Source organism: Pleurodeles waltl, chromosome 7 (genome assembly GCF_031143425.1).
Source record: "Pleurodeles waltl isolate 20211129_DDA chromosome 7, aPleWal1.hap1.20221129, whole genome shotgun sequence".
Taxonomy (NCBI): Eukaryota; Metazoa; Chordata; class Amphibia; order Caudata; family Salamandridae; genus Pleurodeles; species Pleurodeles waltl.
The window spans coordinates 700,725,202-700,740,536 of NC_090446.1; the positions used below are offsets into that span (position 1 = coordinate 700,725,202).

Consider the following 15,335-nt stretch of genomic DNA (forward strand, 5'->3'; position numbering starts at 1 on the left):
GCGCCACTCACCTTCTCTCCTGCTCCTGCTTCTTTTCCTCCTCTCTGTCTCTTCCTCCTCGCTCCCCCTCTGCAATCTTCTTCTGTGTTCTTCTGTTCTTCTCTTCTGTTCTTCTGTTCTTCCCTTCTGTTCTTCTGTGTTCTTCCGGTCTTCTGTGTTCTTCTTCTCTGTTCTTCTCGGTGCTTCTGTGTTCTTCTTCTCGGTTCTTCTGTGTTCTTCTGTGTTCTTCTCTGTTCTTCTCTGTTCTTCTGCTCTTCCGATCTTCTGTTCTTCTGTCTTCTGTTCTTCTGTCTTCTGCTCTTCCGGTCTTCTGCTCTTCCGGTCTTCTGCTCTTCCGGTCTTCTGCTCTTCCGGTCTTCTGTTCTTCTGTCTTCTGTTCTTCTGTCTTCTGTTCTCCTGTCTTCGGCTCTTCTACCTCCTCCGTCTTCTTCCCCCGAGCCTGCCCTCCTGCTCCTTCCTCATCCCCCTCCCTCAGTCGCCTCCCCCTCTCTCACCCCTAGCTAACCCGTTCGCTATCTACCTCCCTCACTCCTCCTATCTTCCTATCTCTCTAGCTCCCTATCTCACTATCTAACTCCCCCACTCTCCACCTCCTCCTACCTACCTATCTTTCTATCTATCTATTTCCCTATCTATCGACTTCTCTATCTATTTTCTCTATCTATTTCTCTATCTCTCCCCCCCTCCCGCCACCCCCTCTACTATCTATCTCCCTATCCTCTCACTCTACCTCTCTCCCTCACCCACCTCTACAACCCCCCCTCCCCTATCTTCACAACCCTCCTCCTATCTCTCTCCCTAATCTCCAAACCTCCTAACACTCACCCTCCTCCACCCTAAACCCCCTCCCCCAGCTCCTCTCACTCTACCTGTCCCCCCCCCCTCCCTCGCGCTTTCCCGCCGCGACCTCCTGCACGCCCCCGCCCCCCAGCTCCCATTCGCCCCCAGCTGACCCCTCCCCCCCCTTCCTACCTCTTATGGCGGCCGCTGCGCGACTGCGCGACTGCGCAGCGGGCGCGCACAGCGGGCACGCCGCTGGCGCGCCAGAGGCGCGCCAGAGGCAAGCCCGTCTGCGCCCGTCCGCGCCTGGCCCGCGCCCAGCGCCACGACCCCTGGTCCCCAGCTCCCCCAAGCCCCGCTGATCCGCTACGACCCCACCACCCTCCACGCCCTCAACCCAGGGCGCTCCAAAACCTGCTTCCTAGCTCACCCCAAACGCACCCATGGACCCTTCGCCTGCAACTCCTGCAAACGCATCTTCCACCACGCAACTACCACGACCACAAGCCCACGCGCCATCAACCACCTCAAGTGCATCCTGATCAACGCTCGTTCCGTCCACAAGCACGCCGTTGAACTTTGGGACCTCCTGGACTCCACAGCCCCGGACGTCGCCTTCATCACGGAGACATGGATGAACGCCTCCTCTGCTCCAGACATCGCTACCGCCATCCCCGAAGGCTACAAGATCTCCAGAAAAGACCGCACCAACCAAGTAGGAGGAGGTGTCGCCATCATCTTCAAAGACTCCATCAGCGTCACCACCTCCACCGAAGACCCCCCCCTCGCCGCTGAACACCTGCATTTTCAGATTCGCACCGACCCAAGGACCACCCTCAGAGGATCCCTCGTCTACCGTCCTCCCGGACCTCGCGCCTCTTTCAGCGACGCCATCGCCGACTTCATCTCCCCGCACGCCCTCGCCTCACCGGACTACATCCTCCTAGGCGACCTCAACTTCCATCTGGAACAAAACAACGACCCCAACACCACCACCCTGCTCGACAACCTCGCCAACCTCGGCCTCAAACAACTGGTGAACACCGCCACCCACATCGCCGGACACACGCTCGACCCTATCTTCTCCGCCAGCAAACACGTCTTCTTCAGCCACACCTCTGCCCTACACTGGACCGACCACAGCTGCGTCCACTTCACATTCCGACGCGAGACCTCCCACCTCCGCACTCAACCCATCCCTCATCGACAGTGGAACAAGATCCCTGAAGAGCAACTCTTCTCCGCTCTCGCCGCCAACCAACCCACCCTCACCACCGACCCCAACGACGCAGCTCTCAACCTCACAAACTGGATCTCCAACTGCGCTGACAACCTTGCTCCCCTCAAACGCACGCATCGACAGACCAACACCAAAAAACCTCTCTGGTTCTCTGACACCCTCAAAGAATCAAAGAAAACTTGTCGTGCCCTTGAGAAGGCCTGGCGCAAGGACCACACCGCTGACAACATGACCGCCCTCAAGAACGCTACACGCGAACACCACCACCTGATCCGCACTGCCAAAAGGAACTTTTTCACCGACAGACTAGACAAAAACAGCCACAACAGCAGAGAACTCTTCAGCATCGTCAAAGAGTTCTCCAACCCCAGCGCCAGCGCCAACGCCGTCACGCCCTCACAGGATTTGTGCGAATCCCTCGCCACTTTCTTCCATCGCAAGATCAGCGACCTCCACGACAGCTTCGGACACCAGACCCAACCATACACCACTGAACCCGCTTCCCCGGACACCACCCTCAACAACTGGACCCACATCAACACGGAAGAAACCAAATCCATCATGAACTCTATCCACTCCGGCGCCCCTTCGGACCCCTGCCCGCACTTCATCTTTAACAAAGCCGACGACATCATCGCCCCGCACCTCCAGACCGTCATCAACTCTTCTTTTTCTTCTGCTACCTTCCCCGAATGCTGGAAGCACGCTGAAGTCAACGCCCTACTAAAGAAACCTACGGCTGACCCAAGCGACCTGAAAAACTTCCGCCCCATCTCTCTTCTACCTTTCCCAGCCAAGGTAATAGAAAAGACCGTCAACAAACAGCTGACCACCTTCCTGGAAGACAACAACCTGCTCGACCCTTCACAAACCGGATTCCGAACCAACCACAGCACGGAAACCGCCCTCATCTCAGTCACAGACGACATCAGAACCCTGATGGACAACGGTGAAACAGTCGCCCTCATTCTCCTCGACCTCTCGGCTGCCTTTGACACCGTCTGTCACCGCACCCTAATCACCCGCCTACGCTCCACCGGGATCCAAGGCCAGGCCCTGGACTGGATCGCCTCCTTCCTCGCTAACCGCTCCCAAAGAGTTTACCTCCCTCCGTTTCGCTCAGAACCCACCAAGATCATCTGCGGCGTACCTCAAGGCTCATCGCTCAGCCCGACACTCTTCAATGTCTACATGAGCCCCCTCGCCAACATCGTACGCAAGCACGACATCATCATCACCTCCTACGCCGACAACACCCAACTTGTACTCTCCCTCACCAAGGACCCCGCCAGCGCCAAGACCAACCTACAAGAGGGTATGAAGGACGTCGCAGATTGGATGAGGCTCAGCCGCCTAAAGCTGAACTCTGAAAAAACGGAAGTCCTCATCCTCGGCAACACCCCGTCCGCCTGGGACGACTCCTGGTGGCCCACGGCCCTCGGCACCGCACCGACCCCCGCAGACCACGCCCGCAACCTCGGCTTCATCTTGGACCCTCTTCTCACCATGACCAAGCAAGTCAACGCCGTGTCCTCCGCCTGCTTCCTCACTCTCCGCATGCTCCGCAAGATCTTCCGCTGGATCCCCGCCGACACCAGAAAAACCGTGACCCACGCCCTTGTCACGAGTCGCCTGGACTACGGCAACACCCTCTACGCCGGGACCACCGCCAAACTCCAAAACCGCCTGCAACGCATCCAAAACGCCTCGGCCCGCCTCATCCTCGACGTACCCCGCAACAGCCACATCTCCGCACACCTGAGACACCTGCATTGGCTCCCAGTCAGCAAAAGGATCACCTTCCGTCTTCTCACCCACGCACACAAAGCCCTCCACAACAAGGGACCGGAATACCTCAACAGACGCCTCAGCTTCTACGTCCCCACCCGCCCCCTCCGCTCCGCTGGCCTCACACTTGCTGCCGTCCCTCGCACCCGCCGCTCCACGGCGGGTGGGAGATCTTTCTCCTTCCTGGCGGCCAAGACCTGGAACTCCCTCCCCACCAGCCTCAGGACCACCCAGGACCACTCCGCCTTCCGGAGACTCCTAAAGACTTGGCTGTTCGAGCAGCGATAACCCCCCCTTTCCCCCCTAGCGCCTTGAGACCCGCACGGGTGAGTAGCGCGCTTTATAAATGTTAATGATTTGATTTGATTTGATTTGATTTGATTGTAATAACTCATTGATACATGTGTCCATTAGCCGCAAGAGATCAGGATGTAGGGCAATAATTATGTCAGCAGTATCAATCTGATGTTTAGCTGCTTACCTGCATTTGAAAAGTGAGCAAAACAAAGAAGAGATTATTAGTGGGTGAAGTAGATACATTTGTTTGTGGATAATGGAAGGTGCATGCCCTAGAAAAATAGGGCCAGCAGTTTTAGGGGGAATTGTGTGGTAATTATCGACAAGATCTCCCATGGTAGGGGGAGGAAATGGTTCTGCTGGGAACGAGATTTATTGCTACTTTGCTGCTAAGAGAAAACAGTGATGATTTGCTGGAGTTCCTCGTTATTAAAACAGGTGTTGGAAGAAAATCTGTACAACTTAGTCTCAGACGTAATGGAAACTAAGTGATGTGGTTCATCATTTTGAGTAACTTTGGGGTGTTCTGGTACAATATAACTTGGCTGAAAACAGGTAATGTGCAGTAGATGGTACTTCCAGCTAGTTTGTTAGATGCACACAGTGCACCAGATTATAGGATAGGCACAAGCAAAACATGATGGCTGTCTAATGGGAGAAGCAATCAAAAACTTTATCTTGGATGCTTTTCTTGGCCACGCCAATCCATCAGTCTCCAGGAGGAATGCTGTGTGTTAAAAATGATCACCAAGTTCTCTAACGACAGGGTGAGGTGGTCACCCACAGTAGACTCCGCACCACCACTTTCCCAAATCAATCCTGCTCTTGCAAGATTTAATGTGAGCATTCCAAGAAGAAGCTCCGTCTTTACACAATATAGTGCTCTTCAGAAGCATAATGGTCCTGGAAACTAGGGTAACAGAAACTTAAACACAATTCTAAATGTTGACCACCACAATATTGAATAAGATGCTGAGAGCTAAGGATGGTGGACTTTGAATATGCCAAAAGGCATTCATAGAAAGCTGATACTGAACCATAATCTCTGCTGTGAAGTTTGAGGTAATATTTGAGCCTGAAAAATGAATGCAAGTGGTTAATTTGCAGATTCTGTAGTTCTCAGCCATGCATGAGGAAGAGATACTAAAAATTAGGGAAAATAGTTTCTCTGTACAATGAGGTTCACTTCACAATACAGCCAACATTACTGAAGGTCACTGATGTCTTTACTCTCTCTACAAGGAGCTTGGATTAAAGTCGAACTAGCAGGAAACTGTACTTGAAAAACTTGTAAATCTTGAAAGAGCAAAATAATCCCTCTTTCAATATTCCAGTAGGAAAAGGATGAATGAACAAACTATTTGCTTTTCCTGACTATCAATCAATCAATTTGTAAAGGGCGTTACATACCCATGAGGGCACGGGCGGGGGGGCGGGGTGGGGAGGAGGGTGCTGCTACTGCTCGAAGAGCCAAGTCTTGAGGAGTTTTCTGAAGGAAAGGAGGTCCTGGGTTTGTCGTAGATCCGGCGGGAGGATGTTCCAGGTCTTGGCGGCGAGGTACGAGAAGGATCTGCCACCGGAAGATTTGCGTCGGATGTGGGGGATGGAGGCGAGGGCGAGGTTAGCGGAGCGGAGATGCCGGGTGGGGGTGTAGAAGCTGATTCTCTTGTTCAGGTATGCTGGTCCGGTGTTGTGGAGTGCCTTGTGTGCGTGGGTGAGGAGCTTGAAGGTGATCCTCTTGTTGACGGGGAGCCAGTGAAGGTCTCTTAGGTGGGGGGTGATGTGGCAGTGGCAAGGGATGTTGAGGATGAGTAGGGCGGAGGCGTTTTGGATGCGCTGGAGGCGTTTGGATGGGGTACTGGTGTAGAGGGCGTTGCCGTAGTCGAGTCTGTTGCTGACGAAGGCCTGGGTTACTGTTTTTCTTGTTTCTGTAGGGATCCATTTGTAGACTCTGCGAAGCATGCAGAGGGTGTTGTAGCAGGAGGAGGAGATGGCGCTGACCTGCTTTTACATGGAGAGTGAGGAGTCGAGGGTGAAGCCGAGGTTTCGTGCGCTGTCGGTGGGTGTCAGTGGGGGACCCAGCGTGGACGGCCACCATGAGATGTCCCAGGCGGAGGGGGTGCGCTCAAGGATGAGGACCTCTGTTTTGTCCGAGCTCAGTTTTAGCTGGCTGTCTCTCATCCAGTCAGCGATGGCTTTTAGTCCCTTGTGGAGGTTGGTTTTGGAGGTGTGTGGGTCCATGGTGAGGGAGAGGATGAGTTGGGTGTCGTCGGCGTAGGAGATGATGTTGAGGTTGTGCTGACGGGCCACTTGTGCGAGGGTAGCCATGTAGATGTTGAACAGCGTTGGGCTGAGGGATGAGCCCTGTGGTACGCCGCAGATGATGTTGAAGGCTTTGGATTGGTACGGGGGAGGCGGAGTCTTTGGGTTCTGTCGGCAAGGAAGGATGCGGTCCATTCGAGGGCCTGGTCCTGGATTCCTGCTGCGTGGAGGCGGGATGTTAGGGTGTGGTGACAGACGGTGTCAAAGGCAGCTGATAGGTCAAGGAGGATGAGGGCTGATGTTTCTCCATTGTCTAGGTGGCTTCTGATGTTGTCTGTGGCGGCGAGGAGGGCGGTTTCGGTGCTGTGGTTGCATCTGAAGCCGGACTGGGAGGGGTCGAGGATGTTGTTGTCTTCGAGGTACCGAGTGAGCTGAGTGTTGACGATTTTCTCTATTACTTTTGCCGGGAAAGGGAGCAGGGAGATGGGCCCAAAGTTTTTTAGGTCCTTAGGATCCGCCTTTGGTTTCTTGAGAAGAGCGTTGATTACGGCGTGTTTCCAGCTTTCCAGGAATCTTGCAGTTTCAAAGGAGATTTTGATGACTTTCTTTAGGTGTGGTGCGATGGCTGTGTCTGCTTTGTTAAAAATGTGGTGAGGGCAGGGGTCAGACGGTGATCCGGAGTGGATTGAGTTCATGGTCTTGCGGGTTTCGTCGTTGCTGATGCTGGCCCAGGAGGTCAGTCGGCTGGAGCGGGTGGAGTTCGTGGAGGGTGGAATAGGAGTGTCCGAGGTATGAGGGGAGTTGAAGCTGTCAGTGATTTTCTGGTGGAAGGCGGTTGCTAGGGCGTCGCATAGTTCTTGGGAGGGGGTGATGTCGTTGACGGTGGCGCTTGGGCTGGAGAGTTCTTTTACGATGTTGAAAAGTTCTTTGCGGTCGTGGGCGTTATTTTCTAGGCGGGTTTTGATGTTATGAGTCTCGATGATTTAGCGAGGAGTAAAAATAAACTTAGTAATACACACAGTCCTTCAATGAAGTGGCTTCCAGCTGATGCGTATTAAGAGTATGAGTCAAGTTTAAGGGCAAAGCACACATTTTCACACAAGTGATTGAGGCCCAGGCATTGCTATAAAAGATTAATTGAACCATTGCAAGTGGCATGATGAGGCGTGAAAATAATCCACCACCAAGGGAGTGGCATGGACTTTGATGTAGCAAAATACCAAGGGAAGGAAGAGTGACACGGAAAATGTTTTCATCCGCTCCCCAATGATATCACGTGGTTGAACTGTTGTCAAGTTTAAGTTGTAAAAAAAGAAAGTGGGTTGCCCAAAGTTTTCTCTCAAGTCTACCCGAGATATCATTGAATGCTGTGGTCACCAAACGTCAAGGCTGCCTATACTTCATTTCACTTCCACCCTTTATTCTGCCACCCTAGACTACCTGTCGCTTTACCTCATTTTTAGGTCGAGCACGCAAGCGCTTTTGACCTGTTGTAAAAATGTTGAGCTTTCAACCACCCCCACCTCACCCCCAGCACTTTGACTCATTTGCGTGCTTGCTTTTCAAAAATCACTTGTTATCATTAATAAATGTTTTACGTTTGTCCCGCCTTGCAGACTGACCCTGTTACATGGATAATTGCATGATTGCGAATATGTTTGACTGTGAGCAAACTTCTTTTACTTTTTCGGTCTCCCCTTCGCGCTATTAGCGCTTTGAATCAGCTCGCTTATGTCAACTAATGTTTAACACTTCATGTTCAATTTAAGTGGAATTTACAACGCCAATAGCTCTAACTCGAGCAAATGTGAGACCCATTACATTTCAAATGCTTCTTGAAGGTCCTTTCTTACTCCTGGTTTTTTCCTGCCCCACTTTTTCCCTACATTTCCCTTCTGAATTCTTTATATCTTTTTTGCCTTTGCCTGACTCTAGGTCAAACTCTGATGAAGAAAAATCCAGTCTCATAAATGAGTGCTGGTGCTCGACAGCTGCAGCCACCGATATAAATTTAACACTACTGCTGCCCTACCATTAGCGCCTCAGTTGCTCCTTATTTACTGATGAGGAACCAGGGGAGAAGCAAATCGTGGAAACTACTGAATGTTTACAGGGCTATGAGAACGATGTTTTTTCTCCTTTTCCCGCCTTTGCTTTCAAAAGCCTCGAGTTCAAGGATATCATGGTCAGTGGTGCCAGGAGTACCAAAGGGCATTGCCAGGGTGGTCTCTACTACTGGCTACTCCAGATGTGGTCCATGGGTAGCCTGGGGGTGTATATTAAGTTTTCCTTACTTGCTTAAAGATGTGGTCACACAGTTTGTAGAAGTTATTTCCTTTTCAATAAAAAAGATTGAACACTGGAAATATCAGTATTAACCTGAGCATAACCTAATACTCTCCACTGGCTCACTAAGGCTTTGCTACTGGGCAGTAAGGTTTCCTAAATTAAATCAAGGGCTGGATATGTCCACTGCTCTTGAGTTATATATTAGTTATCTTAAGTAATTGGAAATATTTCATTACATATTATGTAGGTACTTCTGAAAAAGTTGTTTAAAATACATATTCTTGGACATTCTAGCTATATTAGCTATAAGAAATATACACCCTTTCTATCGCAAAACAATGTTATCAAGATTATGGCTGCTTCTATTAAATGAAATCAGATATAAATGAATGGAACATTTAAACAAAGATTGGCAAAGCCAGTAGATCTCACTTTGGCAAGCTGGTGTGATGGTTATTTTATATTTTTATTGCAAGCATATGCCATACAAATAAAAAGGAAAACTAGAAAATATGCTGTCATCTAAATGTGGCCACCTTGTGTTTGCAATAAAAATGTTAACATTTCAAACATTCACCAATGCAGCTGGTACACTAGTGATGATTTTTAAACAACAGTCTTAAGTTCTGCTCTTATTTTTTTATTATTAATGTAGCAGACAAGAATAAATTACTATCTAAACAAGCAGGCAGCTACAGAGTTACAGCGTCACTTTAACATTTCTTAATATTAACATTAAAAAGAGGGCAGGCAAAATTAACAGCCGGTATTTTAAAATAATATGAAAAATAGATAAAAAACACAATTTGAATTAGATTTACAACTGAAGAGAAGGGAATTGTTTTAGAAGGACAAGAACACAGTGCACCGGCTTTGAAAGCCACTGGGAAACTGGGGCTGACCCATTGCTCAATACTGATTGCTGTGGTAGGCACAATCAGAACGTGAATGGCAATTTAACAGATCAATGTATGAAGTCTGCTGACCCACAACCTCTCTGTATATGTCTATTATGGGTTTTTGGGGGAAAACCAATAGTCTGGTGAACTGCTAAAGCTGCCTCCATGGGCAGTCCTAAAACGTTATAGAAGTTTACAGTCAACTGGTCAGTGCAAGCACAACTGCACAATAATATTGGCGTTCCACATTTTTTAACTATTTGGGCACAAAGGTTTTCCCAATATAAAGTTCTGCATGGGCCTTTAAACCAGCAAATACTTGCTTGCATGAAAACCCTGAATCTGAGAGTGGTGCACATACAAATGCAGATACTCACTGATCTGTAATCTTTTTCCTGTGGAGAAAAAGACAAAATAAATACAATCTACGGTATTGTTTTCAAAAACACCAGCACGGTCATATCAGAAACTAGAGTCCCCGGGTCTCGGCCGGATGAAGATGCTTGAATAAAAAGATTTGTGTGGGGCCTTCGCTGCTAGCAGAGGTCCAAGCAAATGGGAACTGATATGAACTGAGTACCGCTACTTTTATTTTAACTTTCTGATGGTTTATACAGTTTAGCTAGAGTCACTGCCACAAGTACATAAAGTGACCTTATTAGGAGCAGTATGTAAAGGGTGTGAATTTCACACATTGAAAGTTAACAACACCGGATTGCAGAATTATCAGAAGTTCCGGATCGAACTCTGAGAATTCATAAGGAATGAGAAATTACTGAGGGGGATATCTAATTATGAGTCAGATTCCACCACTGTCCCCTCCCCCCCTATATTTTGCCACTTTCAGTAGACAAATTCTCTAGTGAAAACATGGCAGATCTACAGTAACTTCATGGGCCTCATCCTCCCCAATGAGGCCTGGAAAAGGACTACCACCTCAACGGGATTGATGGACCTCTGTAACGAAGGACACCGTGTGTTTTTCTCAGTCAATATAAGTACCTCTAGCCCTAAAGTTTTTGCTCGTAAATAGGAGACTATAAAATGCTCCTGATTTTGAACAGCTCTGAGTTCCCGGCCTGCATCAATGTGCATTGGCAGACAAGTCTGTGAGGCAACAACCACTGGTGCTGCGGATCTGCTGGCCAAAGACACTTCTGACATAAAGATCGCCACCTCTGAGCTGCACTTAGAGGAACCAAATAGAGGTTTGTCTTACTCCTCCCAGTAATGGTACCTGTGAGACATCACAAGAAACGACCAAAGCTCTGCTTCCATCAAGTGCTTTAATCCAAGATCACATTTACGGATCCCGTTGCTCACTAAAACGAAGATGACCAAATTGTATTATTTAGCAATGTCAATCCTATATAAAAAGAGGACAGGTGTAAAATTGAAATGGACTGTTGTGCCCGAAAGGGGATACCCGGCCAAATTGAAATAAAGATCTGAAAAGTAAGTAATCTTTTGTCCAATATCAATTATTTTGTGTCTGTGGATATTTGAGTTTCTGAAGTTCCGCATTGCACAAACTGGTTAAAAAATGTCCGGTTTTGCAGTGTATAAAGGGCAGCAGTAAGGGGCAATTAATGTCAATCCAACACATGACAGGAAGAGGGACAACCTAGAGAAATGGGTGGAAATGTCGACATGACTGACTGACGCCCCTGATGCCAGACCGCTGTGATAGCAGAAACACAGAATGACTGAATAACCCACAGGACTTGATTAAAATGGGATAGTGGGCAACGAGCTCCTCCAGGCACCCCATTACGGGGCACAAAATACCTAAGCGTGGATTGTGAACTTGACATCCCAGAGCAAGATAGTGGCATGATGTAAGATGGTAAGTTTAAGTTGTTCCAGTGGATTGTGCCAAGCAGAAAAAAGGCTCCAGGTTTGAAAGAGGTGCATGTCCGTTTTTTGTAGCCAACCTATCCTGATTCAGTGTTTTTTCAATGATTTACAGTGTGTAAACCTTTGAAAACTATGGTGTGTCATAAACATATAAGATTTGTGAAAACATTTTCAAAAGTGAGTTCCTAGGCACATGAAATGGCCTGCTGCACTTTGACTCATGATCTGGACTTCAGGATTTCCTCAGCATTCGTGAGAGTTTGAGGAGCACTACAGACAGTCTGCTGGTGGTCGAGGAGGACCATGCGATTTAGTGGAGTTCAGGATTGAAACAGCGGTTCTGGAGTATCTTCTTCTTGCAGATTATAGCACAAACCGACTTTAAGGAGGCCCAATACTCAGCTAGCTCTTGGAAAGTAACAACTGAAAGCAGAATTGTCTGACCATCACAGATTGGCTGGTGAGGCCAGGTGGGATAGTGCGGTCATCTGGTACTTTACAGACACAAGTAGATTACTGAATGGGGGAAGTTTTCACACCATCAGAAATTAGCCCAAATGGGGTACTCGTTCCCTCATTGGATACATTCAACACATGCTCTTAGGGACTGGCGGGGTCGCTGCGGATTATCCTTCGAAGGGGAAATAAATATAAAACCCTGAGAGGAGAGTCATGGGTTTATTCACACACTTGCCTTTCCTTTATGATTTTCTCATACAATCCTTGGTACCTCAGCTTCTCCAGCAGTTGCCTTACCATTGGTAACCTTAGTTCGGATACTGCTATTGTATTTCACCCAAGGGCCCCAACTTCCACACCAGAGAAAATAACATTTTAGGGACTTGGAATGTGTTAGAAATGGGGTCTTTGGTTGGCAGTCAAGTTACCCCTGTCCAAGCAAGGACCCTCACTCTAGTCAGGATAAAGGAGAATCACTCTCAGCTAACCCCCCTCACCCACTTGGTAGCTTGGTACGAGAAGGCAGGCTTAACTTCAGAGTCTAGGTGTAACATATTTGTACCAACACACACAGTAACTCAGCGACAACACTACAAAATGACACAACACAGGTTTAGGACAATAGGAAATATTTATCTAAACAAAACAAGACCAAAACGACAAAAATTCAACATACACAAGTCAAGCTATTAATTAAAAAGCAAAAAGAGTCTTAAATCCTTTAGTAAACAGTAAAACACTGTTAGTGTTGAAAAGTACCTGGATAGTGTCAAAATAACAAGCACAGGCGTTGAAAAGGTTTAGCGTTGTGTCGATTTCTCACTTGCAAGCGAGACCGTGCGTTGTTTCTCCCGTCGGTTTGCGTTGTTTTTCCTGATGCGTCGATCCGGGCAGCACTCGGGTCCAGGCAGGCATTGCGTCATTTTTCCGCGCCCAGTAAGGTTTGCGTTGAAAATCCTGCCGCACGGTATCAGTAAAACCAAGCAATGTGGGTTGCGACGTTACCAGCCTCCATCTGCAGGTGTTGCGCATCGTTCTTCCAGCTACGTGCGTTGATTTTCCAGCTGCGATGCCAGCGGCGCGTTGTTTTTTTAGCCACGTCTCGGAAGGTGCGTCGATATTTTCCCACACTGCGGTCTGTGCGTGGATTTTCAGTCTTGGTCTACCAGCTTCACCTGTCGAGGCCCTAGGAACTGGATAGGGCACCACTTGGCAGGGCAGGAGTCTCAGCAGAGACCAGGTGCTGGCAGGAGAAATCTTCGATGGCCCTGAGACTTCAACAAAGAGAGGCAAGCTCAGGACAAGCCCTTGGAGATTTCTTGACAAGCAGGAATGCACATCAAAGTCCAGTCTTTGTCCCCTTGCACAGGCAGAAGCAGCAACTGCAGGATAGCTCCACAAATCACATTCACAGGCAGGGCAGCACTTCTCCTCAGCTCTTCAGCTCTTCTCCAGGCAGAGGTTCCTCTTGATGTCCAGAAGTGATCTAATTTTCAGGGGTTTGGGTGCCCTTCTTATACCCAGTTCTGCCTTTGAAGTAGGCCTACTTCAAAGGAAAGTCTCTCTTGTTTGTGAAATCCTGCCTTGCCCAGGCCAGACCCCAGACTCACACCAGGGGGTTGGAGACTGCATTGTGTGAGGGCAGGCACGGCCCTTTCAGGTGTAAGTGACCACTTCTCCCCTCCCTCCTAGCACAGGTGGCTCATCAGGATATGCAGGCTACACCCCAACTCCCTTTGTGTCACTGTCTTCAGCGAGGTGCAAACAGCCCAACTGTCTAACTGACCCAGACAGGGAATCCACAAACAGGCAGAGTCACAGAATGGTTTAAGCAAGAAAGTGCCTACTTTCTCAAAGTGGCATTTACAAACACACAATCTCAAAACCAACTTTACTAAAAGATGTATTTTTAAATTGTGAGCTCAGAGACCCCAAACTCCACATGTCTATCTGCTGCCAAAGGGAATCTAGCTTCTAATCATATATAAAGGCAACCCCCATGTTAACCTATGAGAGAGATAGGCCCTGCAACAGTGAAAACCGAATTTGGCAGTATTTCACTGTCAGGACATATAAAACACATTAGTATATGTCCTACCTTAAACATACACTGCACCCTGACCATGGGCTACCTAGGGCCTACTTTAGGGGTGTCTTACATGTAAGAAAAGGGAAGGTATAGGCCTGGCAAGTGGGTACACTTGCTAAGTCGAATTGGCAGTTTAAGACTGCACACACAGACACTGCAGTGGCAGGTCTGAGACATGATTACAGGGCTACTAATATGGGTGCCACAACCAGTGCTGCAGGCCCACTAGTAGCATTTGATGTACAGGCCCCGGGCACCACTAGAGGACTGTACTAGGGGCTTACCAGTAACTCAAATATGCCAATCATGGATAAAACAATGTACAATACCATTGACACAGAGAGAAGATGTACTTTAGCACTCGTTAGCAGTGGTAAAGTGCCCAGAGTTTAAAAGCCAACAAAAACAGGTCAGAAGAAATAGGAGTCAAAAAGATTGGAGATGACCCTGTAGAAGGAAAAAAGTCCAACAGAATGCAAGTATAATTTATGGTCGTTCCAACCTAAGAGAACGAAATCGCGTTTTATATCATATACGGTTTGCCTCTGATCATTGGCAGAAATGACGTTAAAAGACGGTTTAGCCAAAACCAATACTGCACAATGATGAAAATCATATTTACACCTCCTGGGAGCTAAAATGGAGGGGAAACGCCCTGTTGAGCAGTTTTCATGCAGAGACGCCAATCTAGCCCGTGCTTTGTGCCGGCAGAGAGTGCGTGCATACCCATTTGTTGGATCATGGCGAGCCTAAAGTGTTAAATATATGAACGGCTCTGCCTGCCCGTGTGGTGCGCAGTGCACTTCGGCTCATTGCGCACCTTTAAATGTATTTTTTGTAATATCGTTCCGATACCGGTTTGTTTTATTTACAGTAAGTTTCCCATAGGAGATAAGTAGGTTAAAGTACAAGTACCTGGAGGAGGACGGCGCGCAGCGTATGCTGTTCTCTCGCTTTCAGCTCTCCAGAATAAGCTTGTACTCTGAGCGGGTGTGGTTGATAACATGACTGTGAGCTGATGTAAACAGAGAGCAACTCTTCCGGGTGACGTCGGTGTGTACCCAGCGTCAGCACACATCCCACAGGAGCAGTACTTAAGACTGATAAAAGAACAGCCTTCAGAGGATAATTGTATCTGTATCCGAGAAGGATAACATGACATCACGCAAATTCAGTGAACTGGGAATTCCCCTCTTAAAGCGGCAGTATCTCAAAACTAGATTCAGTCAGTAACGCAGATAAATGACAAAAGCATAGGGTGACTAGATTTTGAAAACCAAAAAACAGGATTCCACAATCATATTAGTTGCGCGTGTCTAAAGGGCACAGAACACTTGGTGATACTTGTACAGGGGGCCAGACCCCTGTGAGCGCT

The 15,335-nt window shown here is 48.4% G+C and overlaps 1 protein-coding gene across 1 annotated transcript in view; it reads right to left on the reverse strand.

The window, feature by feature from the left end:
- Positions 1-15,090, reverse strand: part of LOC138304561 (E3 ubiquitin-protein ligase RNF14-like) — a 169,559-nt gene extending 154,469 nt beyond the window's left edge. Inside the window, exon 1 of the mRNA XM_069244721.1 lies at positions 14,876-15,090. The gene's annotated coding sequence lies outside the window, so the exon portion shown is untranslated. The remainder of the gene's footprint in view (positions 1-14,875) is intronic.
- Between the last annotated feature and the right edge of the window lie 245 nt (positions 15,091-15,335).